Here is a 16,516-nt window from a genome sequence, read left to right as displayed (position 1 = left end):
GAAAGGGAATTAGTTGACAGACTGTATTGACATTGAAATGGTTACTGCACCTTCACCGGCCCTTTCATGGTGATTGTAGCATTACTCACGGTAATCCTCAGAAGAACTACTTTAATACTTGTGCTCGAATGGTTTTCAAGACTCTTGTCACTTTGACTTGAAGGATATTCAAATCAAGTAGCCTAACAGTAGTTTCTTCTCTGCACTAATGATGCTCTCCCCCCGCCGCTGAACTTTTTTAATTGGAGGGTAAAGAAAGACATACTTTGCAAATGAAAGGACGTAACATTCCTCTTCCAATAAAGCAGCCTGTTTGGTTAGTGAATAAGCCCTCATCATAATACAAGGATGGGGACTCTAATAGTTTCTCTCCAATACTTTATAAAAAAGCTACTTGATTATTTTCTGATCCGTCCCTGACCTCAACAGCTCGCTCATTGTCTGCTGATTTATCATTCTCCAAACGAAACAGCCATTTTGTTTTTCTGCTGAGATACTCTTTCGGAACATTTCTGTTCATTGCGCTGTTTTTACAATTCTTGTTTTTCTGGTTTTTGCCAAGTGCTTAATGTCACAGACCAAAAGTATTCTTTCCTTACAAGATTACTGGAGTACATATTATGCAGATGTACAAGTAGAGTCACAGACCGAAACCCTATTTTAAACGTCTGTGCTTGACTGGAGGCTGTTTGCTGAAGGGGAAAACTTGGTTTGAAATGAAAACAATCAGGCTAATAAATGATCTTGCACATGAAGCATCTGTATTAAACCTCTCCGTCACTGGAAAGATGAAAAAAGGTGGATCAGATCCACGCAAACTGAGAAAAATGGCACATTTCCATCGTGTTTTCTCCATCGTTTCCAACGTATGAGGTTTTTGGTGTCTGGCGCTCTATTAATTACGTTGTCTTGCTGTGCCCTCTTCTCCTGCGATGGTTTAATGGCACCTTGGAGAATTAGCACCACCAACTGTCTGCAGTTTTCTAATATTTGCATAACAGAAGTAATTGAAAACATGAATTAATTTGTACTTTCTTTTGCCAGTTTTCTGGATATTTTAATCCGAAAATGTTCACTTAATTTGGATAGAAACCTCACTTTTGACATCGAAGGGTTTTCGTTTGCATCTTGTTTGAGAATACTACAATCTTTCCCAAATCCTAACCAAGTACTTCTACTTTACTAAAAAAAGTGTATCTTTTATTTTAACAAGAATTTAGGTGGTCGTAGCATTAGCTCAGTGGATGTCTGTGTCTACCACTGAAGTATCTCAACAACACCTTCATGGATCGCTATCAAATTTAGTAGAAAGCATTGTGATCCCCAGAGGACGAATCTCACTGACTTTACTTTTCATCAGCGCCGCCGTGAGGTTGACAGTTGAGTAAAGTGTCTCAACAATTTGACGGGATAAATTGGCACATTAATGTTTCCCCCAAACTTTGGTGATCCTTCGAATCTTCGTGTTGCCCCACCATCAGGTCAATCTGCCCAATATTTTGCGCTGACCAAATACCTGAAAAACTCGTACAATTTCTATCAACAGCTATACTTTCTGTAACTAAGGATCTAAGCATGTTAACTCATTGAATTAAGGTCATGAATATGATGACTAGAACCTGCCAACTATTAACATGATCATTCCCAACTCATCAAATACTGAAGCTTTCAGATTGTAGGACGGGTCAGCCGCTATTCCAGCACGTCAGTATTTGATGAGCTGGGAATGAAAATCAACTTTTCTTACAAACAGGACCTTTAACATGTTCATCGTGAATCTATTAGCATGTTGACGTTAGCATTTTCCTGATGCAAAAGTGTCAAGTTCAAAGTTTTAGTCTCAAGACTTCCTAAATAAAGCTTGGTAATGAATGACGCAGGGTGTGTTTAAGGGCGTGGAGACGTTGTGATTTATAGGTCCTTGGGTTCTTAGTCACATCCAATCAGGATATTCTCCCTTGCTCTGTCCTCTTATCCAAATATGGTCATCTCTGGCTCCAAAACCAAGCTGGTGACAGCCTTAATACCAAGCTTCAGAACCGAAGTCCACAAACTAAATGACTTGACAGCCATCTGACAGAAGGGAACCTCCACGCTGTCACTCTTGTTGTTTTTTTTATATGCGTGCACTTCAACACGTGTTAATTTCAGTCAAAACATGTTTTTCTGTTTGTGTTTTGTTGAAATATAAACAGGAAGTGATGGACAAACTCCAGAGGTTAAATCGGCAGATAAGCCGAGCTGTCTAACGAGGGCGAGAAATCCGCGGCGCACGTCATCTGAGGGAAGCAATCAAAAGACCTCCGGCTCAACTCGACGCCGCCGCCGCCGCCGCCACCATCCCCCGCTCACCTTCAGCTGCTGTTTTGTTCTTCATTCATGTCGGGCCTTCCTCCGCCGGCCCGTTTGACTGACAGGTGAGATTAAGCACCCTTTGAACACTATCTTCTTATTGGAGGAGCAGTCTAAATTGAAGCAGTGTTATTTCATGCCGCCTTGCTGAGTCAGTGGGAAAGTGGGAGCAGGGGGCGGCACTTCTCCGAATGAATAAAGAGCTTTTCAGAAGGGAAGGGTGTTGAGCCACATCTCAAATACATTATAGAATAATAATGAGAATTGTACGGGGAAGAGGAGGGAAATTTGATTAAAAATGTTTTTCAACAGCAGCTGTGCTTTCGTTTAATCTCTGAGAGAAAGAAAATTATGACCTGGAAAATGTGTTTTTGGGGGGATTTGCAGAACAAAAAGACAGACAGTGATAAAATGTTTTTTTTTGTTTTTTTTCTCAGTCCAAACCCAAATCGAATAAAAAGCCTAGATGATAATTTAAGAAGGACAATGCCGTAAGACCGAGCACGTTCATAATCTTAATGCTCGTTGACCTAGAATGACCTTCTGTTAACGCACTGGTCTGTAAAATCGATTACAGTAAGATTCAACCTGAATATGACATTCTGTAATTAAAAACGACGTCAGTAGAATCGTTGGGTGGTTTTAGTTAAAATTCAGTCAAGATAACAAATCACACTGACGGTACTTACCAGTGTTGTCTCCGATTGTTTTATCTCTGTGAATACAGATGCAGCTGTCACAGAAATCACGTCACGCTTCTCTGCATCAGGCTTATTTTGTGGAGATTATTTTAATTTTGGTCTCTCGTCTGTAATTAAAACGAGGTACGTTCTCTAGAATTTTCTGGCTGACAGACTGGACTCCTGGGTTACTTTACAGTGATTAAATATCCTGTGGAGAAAAAAGAAGAAGACAGATTAGTGGGAGATAGATTTCATTTGTTAAAGCAAAATGAATTAGATACATGAGGTCCAATTTGAATTTCGCTGGCTGTGGTTGTGGAGCGACGACCGGCGAGATCAGAGAGATCAGAGAGAAGCAACCTTTCTGTTGAAAAGAGCAATAATGGCTCCCCAGGAGGTTCACCTTGATAATTTAGCCTCAGCTACATCAGAACAGAAGAGTATATTAAATATATTGAAAGAAGAGCAAAGAATAGCGCAGAAGGCTCTTCCACATCCTCATACGTAACACATGAACAGGACGACTGCCGACAACTCTCAAAACAAAATACATCGCTGCTTACAAAACAACATGACTCTGAAAGTGTACCAGCGACAGGCACACTGGACCTTCATCATTTGATTTGGCTTAAAATAACTACGAAATGTACGTAAGTTCAGTTACAAATGTACCAACATTAATGCGTGTGATGTTAACGATGACTATCACTCTCTCAACGACGATTGGTCGGATAATCACACATTGCTTTCAGTCGGTTATCGCTGACGTCACGAAAAAAAATATGCAATTAAGCGACAGAATGTGCACAGAAGAGCAAACAGCATTGTTAATAGGTGTTATAACAGTTTGGGGGATGTGATTTCTTGAAAATCCCATCTGTGGGACGAATAGATGCAAGGCGACAGCCGGCTGCACATGCTGTCTGCTCCAACACAAAGCTAATCAGACAGCAACATCTGTAAAACTGTATTAATTTGTGTATTTACATTTCTGCAGTTGTCCTGCGTTAGATAATGGTTTTTGCCAGCGCCGCTTCACAAACACAAATGTGCTTCTTCTTGCCTTGTATTTATGTAAGCTTAAAGGGAAAGTCCACAGATTTTACAGTACTTCACAGTGTTTTTACAGGTCTTCAACAGTTGTACTGCAAACTTGTTTATGTTTGTGTGTAATCTGATACGTTGCATCAACTGGGATGTCGAAAACAGTCACAGTTGGAGCTGATATTGTCGAAATTGAAATCTGACCCACTGGATGCACACTGCTGGTATGTTACAGTTTTCTCTGAGGGAAACGACACCAACAACCTCTGATCTAGGAACCCTCCCCTCAACACTGACCTGGTCGATAATGGTACAAACGTAGTGAGCTAGCAGCTGTTACCATTTCCTCCCAACGTCCAACACAAGTTCCCTCCAACACAATTCTGCAGGGGCTCCATCCATTTTTATTTCCAAATGACACGGTGTGTTGGAAACTGTTTCACATCTAGAGGCAAAAAGGTTTCAAAACTAAGGGCAGAAATAATGGTCATAATGGTGTGAAGAATGACAGACGCCAGCTCGTAACAAAGAAAAGAGAGAGCGCCATTGAGACATGTTAAATTGATTGTTTTGGAAACTTCAGCAGTTCGAGACCCTTTTAAACTGTCCAATAAGCACTTTCAAACAAACTGACCCCATAATCCAGCTCAAGTTGTCATCTGTGAAAGCAGCTTATTCCATATTTCTGTTTCACATGAAGTCTGCAAAATGGAGGAGGTTGGGGGTGGATGGTTGGGTTAAACAGGCACAGTACATTCATAACTGATGTCAGTCACATATGTCACTTATTGTTACCCAAACCCAAACCTAACCATGTGGTCTTGGTTAAATGTAACCAAACAACGACAGTACAACAAATGTCAAGCACGGCTGTCGCTGCCATGACCACCATCATCAGGAAACCTGATCATCCGTCCGTAATCCCAACCATCGTCAGCATATTACAATATCCTAATGATGTGCATTGGCTTAGCCCTCTCTGGTGATTCCCAATTAACTCTCCAGTCAGAGGATTAGGTGAGTAAACATATCATCAAAGAGCGTTATTATAGCATTAAACATCCTGTACATACACGATCCCAAACCTACACAAAACTGACGTCTAAACCCAAAATTAAATAGATAACCTTGTGGGAACTTGTCCCCAGATGGCAGGCAAGTCTCCTTAATGTGATTCTATAAGTAGCTGTTTGTCCCCAGAACGAGATTAAAACAAACACACACAAACACACACAGTTTTTGTATATTAACACCTGGGATTTGCCTGCAGCAGCCTCAGTGTTCAGCTGTCAGCCGGCTGAATTATTCCACCGGACAGAATTGGGGCTTGAATGTGTTGTTCAAAGACAAATCGCTGGTCATTTTTTCCGAGAGATTAAAGAATGATTCTGACACCTCGTCCAAACACATTCTCTGAGCCGGTCGCTTGAAGCGCAGCATTGATCATTCTGCACTCCGCTGTAGCACTCCTCGTCTGCAGTCCCTCACCGCGGACGGACTTCGATCTGTAGGTTGTTTTTTTTGTTTTTTTTTACACTTACTTCCCATCTGTGCTGCTTTTCAAATGTCACTTCCTTCCACAGCAGAATGAATTCAGGTGTGTGGCAAAAAAACAAAACAAAACAAATATGACCTTAAAATTCCCAATGTGACATTTTAGATTTGTAAAACTACATGGGAAAAAGAAAATGACTCTTCTGTTTCACTCATTCCTAGTATTGAAACGCAGGCAAATCCATCTGGTGTGGCATTTCAGTGCGTTCGGACCCAAACAACCCTGTTCCCTGTGAGTTATTCTTTAATTTAGGCTATTCATGTTCCGTATTTAGAGGGACAAATACGTACACAAGTATAGAACATTCGTTGAAGGATTATTGCCACATAGAGGATTAGACTATTTGTGGTCTAAACTAATCTGAAACGCTTGTTCCTTGATGGGCTTTAATTAAAAACAAAAACTAGCACATACATTGTACATTGCTATAAACAAACCAAGAGAACTATAACACATAACAAAGACATTCATGCTGGATACACCAAACACGTAGCTTTACTTATTTGTAAAGTAATAACTTTTAAGATGTACAGAGTTGGGCAAGTTTTTTTCAATATGCTACAGATTACATATTACTAGTTCCCTTTATTTTAGAGAACCATTGTTATTTTTTCAACAAAACGCCCAAAATGCCTTCTATAGAACAATTAACGAGTCCTTTTGAAATAAAGGGATGAGCAGGCAGACCAAAGGATCAAAGACTGAGATATCATGAGATGAGAGGAATAAATGTTTGTAATTATAGGCTCAGTCTTATGAAACACAGCAGACCTATACCGTCTATAATGTGGCCTTTTCTCTGCCTTTTTATTTTAGTCCACGTGAGAAGGAATGCGTGCTGTGTTTCGAGAATGTAATCACGCTTGTCTCTCATGGATTGGATCTTCAAGTACTGAACATTTTATTTCCTCAGCTGGAGAAATAAAGTGGCGTAGCGTCTGTTCCGGCAGCACTGCACCTGTGGGTACATGCCACTGGAATCTGCTCTACAAGTGTAAAAATAGTCCAGTTCTCCATTTAGATATTTAACCTGAGATGTGCCGTCGTCCTCTTCAATACAGGCAAGTGTCAAAATATGTCAATTCTTGTTAAATGAAACTACTTGTGTACAGGAAATTAATCTCGCTGCCCTCAACTCTGAGGTCTTGATCACCGCCTCGATCTGCAGTTGCTTAGAAACATTATCTAGTGTACTGTAGTCTGTAGATAAAATATGGAGATTATAAAAAGAAAACTCGGTGCAAAGTTGAACTTCCACAGCGCTCTGCATCTTTTGTGACTCACACAATTCTCCGCCGTGCAAACGCCGCAGGTGTAGCCGTGAAGACAAAAAGTTTATTCAGCTGCACATCAGCGCTGCGTACGTTACATGTTTAATGTAGCTGAGAGTCTGCGGCCACACCAGCAGCTCTGCCAGACTTCCAGCTAAATGCTAATGCGTCTTAGTTTAGCATGTTAACATTTGCTAATTAGCTCCAAACACAAAGCACAGCTGTCACAGTCCCACCTCTGTCAGCCCCTGTGTGAGTGTGTGTTCTATTTATTTCTCATGTCTCCTTTTAGTATGATCGCTGTGTGTGTGTGTGTGTGTGTGTGTGTGTGTGTGTGTGTTTAGATCCTCTCGTTGAATGCCTACACCTGGGTGCGATGTCATCAGTGGTGTAGAGCACACCTGTGGAAGATCCTCGTCGATATAAGTTGAGAGATGAATATGATGTATGATGAATGTGGGAATGAGCAGGAATTTGTTTTTGATGGTTTTTGGTTGAAGCCTTCCTGATGATGGCGCCTATTTAAAAAGTCACAGGATGTACAAAGTCGTAACTATTTTGGGGGACCATAAATGTCCAACACATTTCAGCGATCGATCTTACAGCTGTTGAGCCATTTCATCAAAATCCACAAATGTCAACGCCACGGTTGTTGGAAAACGGAAAAGTCAGGGGATCGTCGAGGTCATCCGGGTGATTTTTAGAGGGTTAGATATTTCAAAAGTCAACCTGCTGGTGGTTCCAGAGAAAAGTCAGGCATCATCAATGACGTGATCGTCTGTACGGAATTCATGGCAATCCAATCCGACTGACCGACGCTGACCTCCCTCTGGTCATTATGTTCGCATATCTCAACATTTAGATTAAATCCTGTTGAGACTGACAACTTATGATGACAAACATACATTTGGAAGTATGTTCCCACTAAAACAGTCATGTTTACCTCGTCTACATGCAGCACAGACCTCCTGTTTGAACCACACAGATCCTGATGATATGTGATTTTGATTAACACACACTGAGTTTACTGAGTTTACTCCAAAGCTCATTATTTCCTGTCATTATGGACTGTCACACACACATACACACAACAGAGTTATTCATTTTTAAGATAACATTTTATTGACTCCCAGGAGGGAAATTCATTACTTGAAATAATTTTCACCTTGATTTTATGGTCTCACACAATCAGAATGTGTTTATTCTGCAGGCCTGTTTACAGTGAACAGGTTCCTCCTGCGAGGAGGCGATAATAGGAAGAGAAAGAACAAATATCCTTTTCATTATTCTGACTAATTTATAGAAAAACACACATCCCAGCCTCTTTATGTAAACCACAGTGTCTCTGGAGGTGGGTCTGGCTGGGGGTAGTTGTTCCACTGGGCCTCAGCGACGGGGTTAAACAGCAGAACGACGTTTTCAATACGTTGTTTGTTGATTCTTCTTTTTCTTCCTGCACTTGTCCAACACGATTCCGAAGCATTTTACAGAAGGGTTTATTCATATACCACTCATAGCCTGAGCTGTAAAGCATTTTATATCACAATAAACGACCTTCAGTATCAAAAGGTACAAGTAAAAGTGAATTCTAGATATATTTATATGTACTGTATGTACTTTTATATACCTCAGACAACAGGTCAAGTGATTATCAGCTTTTCTTTACTTTCTTTTTCCATCCAACTGCGATAAAATACATTTAAAAATGAGCAAGTTTTGGTTTGATGCAGAATTCCCCTCTGCAAAATAAGTGACCCGAAAGTCATACTTGAGTAAAAGTATAAATAATATCTTCAAATATTCTTTTGCTATCATCAAGTTGCGCTTATATCAATATTTATTTCCACAGAATCCAGTAATAGCTATATTTTTGCTGCACCGGGTGATTTACAGAATCAGACCATGGGATTTATTTTGATGTTAACCCCTCTCTACCAGGAATATGGAGTCAGCTGTTCTTTACATGTGAGCAGCAGGCAGATCAGAGGGGAGCCTGCTGAACTGAACGTTTCGGAGCGAGTACCTGTGAAACAAAAAGCTTTTTCCCGTTTCATCCCCGCAGCAGAGACGAGCCCGGAGAGCCGGAGTCATACAGGCACAACGGAGACATATGTTTCTGTCAGACGGCGTTAGGTTTGATTCTCATGGAACACAGATGCCATTAGAAGTAGATGTCACAACGTTGCTGGATGAATCGGTTGAGGCTGCAACAATCTGCTGACTTCCATCCGTCACTGGCCCAGTGGAAACTGGGAGGGCGCCGCGGATACACTGTACGCCTCACTTCATTTCTCCAGGCGTGGGTTTGGAGATCTTGATTTTACCCTTTCTTCTCCCGCTCTACATGCTTGCCCTTTCCCTTTTAATGCAGCTTTCAAGTTTCAAATCATTTATCTTTCTGTCATTTTATAAATGCAGGATGAAAACTGGTGATGGAACTTTAAAGTCACTCAACGGAGGACGATGCACGCTGTGAAATAACCTGACATGACTGCTGATGAAAACGGATAGAGTCCTACGAGCTTCCTCTCTGAGCACAGGTGATAAGATTTCCTGCGGATCCAATTTAGAAACAGTAGAGTACAGACGTGTTTACATTGAGAGCGGGCACAGGTTAAATCCACGCCGGTCCTTTAATATCTTAAATGCTCACAGAACCCACAGAACTTAATGGAGATCTCAAAATACCGAACCAGTGTGGTGAGGTTGTACAAACAGACCCAAACCGACATTTGGAAGAACCAGAATATAAGTCCTGGTCCTGTCTAATAGTCGCTCTACAGAGCTCTGTTCAGAGCAGTCTGTCTCTGTGCCTGCACCTTTAAATGCTAATGAGCTCCGTCTGTCCACGCCCACTTGGAGAGCTCTTCCTGCTACGTCACTCTCAGGGAGGGGAAGCCCCTTGCGTTAGCAGTAGCATGCTAATGTTTACAGTGGATGTATATATGTATCGCTATGGCTAGCGGAGATTTTTTTGTTCAACCGAACCAGTTTGACCCAGAATGTGACCCAGAAGGAGAGTCTCCTGAAGAAGTACAGACTCTGCGGCTGCAGCAGGACGTTTCAGAATGGTTAGTGTGTCTGTATAATGTTAGTTTGTTTGTGTGTGTTGTTGCAGTTACTACCGTGAAGCTAACGGCTAACAGCTAGCGAAAGCTGTGTTTGTCTCCAGCACAGTCTCCAAACTCTTGGACACTGTTCACATCGTCTCTGTCTCCAGTCTGCACATGTTTCCAGACTTTTTACTGTGACAACCAAGCTCCATCGTAATATTATTAACATTAAACTTGCTTCAGACGCCATTGCATAGCGGACCGAAGCGGAGCTAACTAGTAGACTCACCAGACTCGTAGGCAACTGTAAATACTATCAAACCGCAGACACTTTTCAGTGGCTCGGGTGCAGTTGCTGGGTCCGGTATGGTTGGGACTGATCCTTTTACGGGGGTCAGTGTCGAGGCAAAGCCAGCGTGAAGTGGTTAGCACACACACACAAGCTAACACTAACCGCAGCGGGCACGTTGTGAATATGAAATGCAACCACTGTCTCTTCTGTTGTTCTGTAGCTGGGACAGAATATAGGCGCTGATGATGAGTTTTACAACCAACAGCAGAGCTATTTGCGTGTCTAGCTTTGAGCGACGACATTGTGAAACACTGCTGTCTTACTGCTGGACTGAACGCCTCCTCTCAGATATCTCCTGTCACCGCTCAGAGGAGGTCGGACTATGATAATGACTCCTTTCGTTATGTAACGACAGGAGCTGAATCTGAACAGCCTGTAGGAGCTCCGTGTTATCAGTGGGTGGGCTGCAGAGACCATGCAGGAATCACTTGTTTTCCTCATTCTGGGAGTTGGCAGGCTCAGGGAGGACCAGCTTATATATGTTGAGACCAGAGAAAACGTTTTGTTATGATATAGGACCTTTAATAACAGTCTGAAAGTCATAATATGTGAACTGTATAGGAGGAAGCTTTATTTTGAAAGTCTAAACTGGATGATGCATACATGCTAACTTGAGGTCTTGGGTTTGAGCAACCATAACCTACTTTATTGGATATAAAATCAGAAAACTTGTTATGTAAATAATGCATCAGAGCCGAGACAGCGCCGAATAAGAGCCAAGAGTTGCAGAGTGCAAAAAACAAAAAGCAGCTCACAGTGTTTGTTTTGGGTGATAAAGAGACAGGTGATGGAGTCTGATAGCCAGCTGCTCCTGCTTCTAAAATGGATTGCAAGAAAAATTAACCAAATGGCACACTGCAGTCTGGACCGCTCCGTTCTGTATGCAAATTCTTGACTAATACGTCCCGATCACGAGGGAGAGAATGGTGATTTTAACTCACAAAGTGTCGTTTTTATGGGCTTCTGTCTGGTGAGACTGAAGTTTGACCGAAACTCAAATTAACAAACTAGTCTGTAACTTTTTCTTGTTCATTTGTCGGGTGTAAGGCATTCAAACCTCCGGAGGGCCACCGGCAGGGCTGGCACTTTCAGTCTTGTTACCGTGTACATGTGTGCATGTTAAAAAAAAAAAGAAATCATGTCGTCGCACCATCTGCTTCGTCTAATTAGAAATCTCACTGTTTGTCATGAAGACATGTCTCCGCTGCACAAAGACTCACACAGGAAACGTGAAACATGTGACCCGCTGACATCTGATCTGCACACCGTCACCAAAACATGATAATATGACCGATCAATAACACCCAATTCTAACTGAATAGTAACACGTTTGGTTTAAAGCGTCACTGCCTCCTGTGTCAGTGGTTTCACTCATAATTGTACAATAACATGCAAGCTAATTATCACTGCCAATTAATGCTCAGGATGTGAGAAAAGTGCTCCATGCTAACTGGAACCTGCAGCCTGAATGCATCAATGGTTGCTTGTAGTAACAGCACGTGTCTGGAAACGAGGAGATACTGTAGCTGAGCATCCAGCACATATCATGAATGCTGTTGTTGGAACAGAATTAAGAGGTTACAGCCATGCTAACTGCCCTTTGAGGCTGTAATCAGGCATAGCAATGCTTTGGCTAATATTTTAAGACAGCATTATGTTGTTTTTTCACCTTAAAGTAACAGATTCAAATCTTTTTTTACGTTACAGTGACTTGTAACGTGGTGAATGGACTCAGCCCCCCTGTCGCTTGGTTCTGGTTGTGGGTTGAAAGTTAGCTCTGTTTAGCTTCAGATCACAAGAGAGACAGACTTATTTCTGTTGATTAGTAAGTAATATTAGTTATATGTCTCATGTTGCTGCACCTGCTGGATGTTTGGCTGGTAGCAAAGTTATCAACTCGCGAGTTTTTTATCACGAGTCAGCCGCCTTCAGGCCTTCAGCATTTTACAGCCAGCTGATACTGTCTCTGGTTCAGCTTATGTTAGCTTAGCATGTTGTGACCACAATCAGGTTTTCTTTATCCCGATATAATATCATATATTGTTCCATCAATATAACCAGAGATATCAGCTTTTTTCTGTACATTCTTCTTCCTTGTTGAAACTCTGGCGCTGCCACAACTCACAAGATTTGTCCATCACTTTGTTGTCTGGTAAGCAAGCTGGAGCTCTGTGCCCTTCATGATACTTCTTTTTTAAATGAAAACAGTCCAGAATGTTTTTTTTTTTCACCTACAGCAGAATCACAATGCTTCCTGGAAGGCCATTGTCCCGTCCTGGCACAGTGCTACCGCGCACTGTGCAGACAGGTCGCTAATGTGAGACTATATTGAACGTTGCGTTCCAGCGGGGACGTTCAGAGGTCAGGAAGATTTTGAAATTCAATGAATGTGGCACCAGTTTTTCTGTCAAAATTGAATCAGGGCCCATGCTGCTGACTTTTACCTTAATTTGATGCTGAGTAGAGTGCAGAGACAGCTACTTCACCTCCAACAAATCGTCAGGAAGAAAAAAAAAGAGAGAAAGCTGAGTGCACTCCCTTGATTGTGTCTGAAGCTGTTTGGGTCGACGGCCTCTCCGTGATCCATAAACTGAGCTGCTGGAGAGGAAACATCAGAGAAATTACAAGACTGACTGGTGCGGAACTTTAAAACCTGAATGTGCAAAAGACATTTTTATAGGTCAGCGTCAGACGTTACAACATCAGCCGTTCTCCTGCAGGAGAAAATGCGTCTGCTCCTGCCGAACAATTTCCAATAAATAATGAAAAGTCAGAAAAGTGGTCGTAGGATGGAGGAATTATGTCCCCGTCAAACGTCTGCTTGTGTTAATTCACTCAAGCACATAAAAGAGCTCTAAAGGCAGAGAAGTAAACAACGGCTCCATGAGAAGCTCTTTTAAAGACGCGACATGTTGTTCCTCCAATCTTTGGCCCTTACATCTGACAGCTCACTCAGAAAGGAGAACTTGGACTCGTTTTCATGTGCGCCGCTGCCGCTAGTTTCCCCACGGGAAGACGTCTGACCTTGAGTGGAAAAAAAAAAAAAACTAGTGAGAGATGTAAATGAGGAAATCAGCATTTTTTTTTAAAGTCACAAACATTCTGTCAGCGTTGTATTCTCTCATCTTTGGGGACTTTGTGGAGGCGACGTGCCTCAGGTGTTTGTTGTCCTCTTTAAGGATTACAGAGGAGAGTTTGGATAGGTGCATAATCCTTTCGAGTGTCTATCGGCTGCAGACCAGCGGCGAAAAATAAACAATCTGCCCGAGCGACGCCGCTGACGTCTCCTGTCCCTCATCCTGACTGCAACGACAAATCCCAACCCGCCTCAGTCCAGGAGAGCGTGTCCACCTCTGAACCGCTGATCCAACTTCTTGACATTTTTTTTTATCTTCGCTTCCTTTCTTTTCTCGCTGTGTCCACGGCTGCTCATGTAATAAACAGAGAGGCTGCTGGTGTGCGATCTTGACACGCGACCCCGGTGAGAGTGTTGAGACTGAGCGCTGTGGTTATTCATCTCCTCCGGAGCAGCGCGCCTCGTCTCACATGGATTAGAGGACAGAGGGGAGACCTCCGGGGAACACGCCTGGTTATTACCTCTGTGTTTGGCTGTGCCGAGGTCAGTGACCGCCACTCGGCAGCAGGTGGACACAATCTGGCTGATTTTGTTTGCTTCTGATAGAAATCTGATTGGATTTGTGCTTATCATTCGTCCGGATACTGTCGTATGACGCAATAATACATGATTCTGATGCTGTCGGTGCATGCAATCAGTGATCTGAAGCAAGTGGTCAGCCAGGTCATGTTAGGCTTCTGCAGTATTGATGATCAGTTCAGCTGGTGCTGACCAGTGATGGACGAAGTGTCCAGATCTGTTATGTAAGCTGAAATAATGTACAAGTGAAAGCTGAGTCCAGTTGGCATGTGTACCGTTAAAATCCACAGAGAATTATCAGCCAACTCTTCTGCTTCCCGCATGTCTTGTGCAGCAGCTGGATCGTGGTCTTATGAGGATTCGAGCGATGTGCTCGTGGCCAAACACACAGTGGTTCGGACCAATCTGCATCCTTTAACCAACTTGTGGCAGCTACAGGTGTGACTTACGTTTGACTACCTGCGAAAGAAGTGAATGTTTGTGTGAAAATAACAATGGCGGCTCCCTAAGAGGTTAACTTAGCTGCTTTAGCATCAGTTATGTTAGAAGTGGAGGGTTTATTTCATTGAAACAAGACCAACAAACAGCACCGAGAGATGTTTTCAGCCTGACTGACTTCGCTAAAAGTTTGATTTACCAACTGGCTCCAGCGCTGGTAGCTCTCTCCTTCTGTTGATCTGATTTGTTGGAGCTAGCCCGTGATGGACACTAATAAACAGATGCTTCCTCTAATCACCTGCCAAGTATATTTGATGGTGCCTGCCCTTTTCCAAACGGTCCTTGCGGCTCCTTTCCAGATGGTTTTGTGAAAGAAACCATCTGGTGTGTCAGGTTAGCTGAGGGAAGCTAACCTGAGTGTTTTAGCATCTTTGAGCTCATTATTTTTGCTTTTGTGGCCCGCAAACTTTAAAGTTTTGGTTCAGTCACACATTTCTTGTCAGTGTTGTTTTCCAGTCGCAGATAAACTCTCTCCACGTTTCCTCCCCGACATGAAACATCAGAAGGACAAAATTAGCCAGCAGTGAAGCAATTAGCAGCTAAAGAGACGGATCCTTCTCTCAGGAATTGTTGGACAACAAAACAGGGCTCACAACTGTGTGAATATTGGAAACTGATTTTCTAGGTTGCAAAAAACACGACTTAAAATGAATGGTAATGCTGATTTGTTTCTGCTGAGTGTGTAACTGTTTGTATGCTAACATGTTAGTCATATCGAGTGCATGAGGTAATAATATGTCAAACACGTGTGTGTGTTGTTGCAACTGGACAAAATTAAACAATTATTTTAAGTATCAGACAAAAGCATCTGTTCCAGCACTGTACAAACTAAAATAATCCAATATCAAAACACTCCAAGTTCACATTTACCAATGATGCACGCACCGATAAACATGTGTGTCCATGATTATTTCCAAAAATCCCCCCAAAAAAGTTTGTACCCGTCTCTTTTCTTGTCAGATTTTACAACATGGTGCTCAATAAATCCCCGGGTAAAAAGTCAAGTCCAGTAGACGTGTAGTATCAAATGGAAACAATGGAAACAGAAATTTGCCACTGACACTTGTCGTCGCAACACACATCTGTAACTTAGCCCAACCAATGTTAGCAGGTTAGCTATACAGAGGAAGCTAAGCTAAGAAAATGCAAATACCAGCCACACAACTGAGTGAAAGACACAAACAGCTGGCTAAAGAAAAGGAACGACAAAGTCTTGGGTTCATCTCTAACTGAACAGATTTAATATGAAAATAATAGATGTTGATGAGGGTTTTCACACAGGGTAAAAAGTGTTGTATATCGTCTGCAACTGGACTTGTTTCAGTTCCATGCAGAACCTCAACCAAGAGGCTTCCTCAGTTCCAACTAACCGGATGGGAGTGGCAGGCTTTTAGACTCCGTGTGGAAGTGATAACAAGTCATAACATGGAGATAAAACATTATCTGCATTAAGCAGCAACAGACTTGTTGTCATTTTCTCTCCCACATGTCACAAACACCAACGACTCCTGACTCAAGGCAACTCTGAGAGGACACACTACTGTGTTTGTCCTCTCTAAAGGGTGAATCACAATGTAACGGTGGTTGATGGCTGTCAGCATTCGTCGGATGATGATCATCACGTATCGGCCCAACCCCGTCATGTAGATCAGTCGTAAATGTTTCAGTGCTGTGGGAGTATTTACAGTATGATAATAAAACTGTGTGCTTTCTAACTTTAGAGCTGCATTAAGTGGAAATCAGGATTCAGGTTGTTAATAAAAACTCCACCATCATTGTTCAGGAGAATTTTGGCAACCGGCCATTGCTCTGTGTGCGTGTGTGCGTGTGTGAGAAAGTGACAGAAAAAGCCCTGTCGGCACGGCACAAGCATCACCTGGGGACGTACGCTAATTTATGATAATTGCGGACAGTGATTTTAATCCTGTCTGAATCTGTAAAAATTCCACAGAAAACGATCTGCCATATTCCGGAGCTGACAGACGTCCCCTGACGATGCTAATCCTGTGCAAATCAAACCATTTCAGATGTTGTTTGTTTTTTCGGTGGGCAA

The 16,516-nt window shown here is 42.3% G+C and overlaps 1 long non-coding RNA gene across 1 annotated transcript in view; it reads left to right on the top strand.

Annotated features, from left to right (window-relative positions):
* Positions 1 to 16,516, top strand: part of LOC119005586 — a 74,934-nt gene that overhangs the window by 47,942 nt on the left and 10,476 nt on the right. Inside the window, exons 3-5 of the long non-coding RNA XR_005070543.1 lie at positions 2,196 to 2,417; positions 8,968 to 9,178; positions 9,324 to 9,445. This is a non-coding gene — a long non-coding RNA (uncharacterized LOC119005586). The remainder of the gene's footprint in view (positions 1 to 2,195; positions 2,418 to 8,967; positions 9,179 to 9,323; positions 9,446 to 16,516) is intronic.

This window comes from Acanthopagrus latus, chromosome 17 (genome assembly GCF_904848185.1).
Source record: "Acanthopagrus latus isolate v.2019 chromosome 17, fAcaLat1.1, whole genome shotgun sequence".
NCBI classification, from domain to species: Eukaryota; Metazoa; Chordata; class Actinopteri; order Spariformes; family Sparidae; genus Acanthopagrus; species Acanthopagrus latus.
This window is presented reverse-complemented; position numbering and strand designations above follow the sequence as displayed.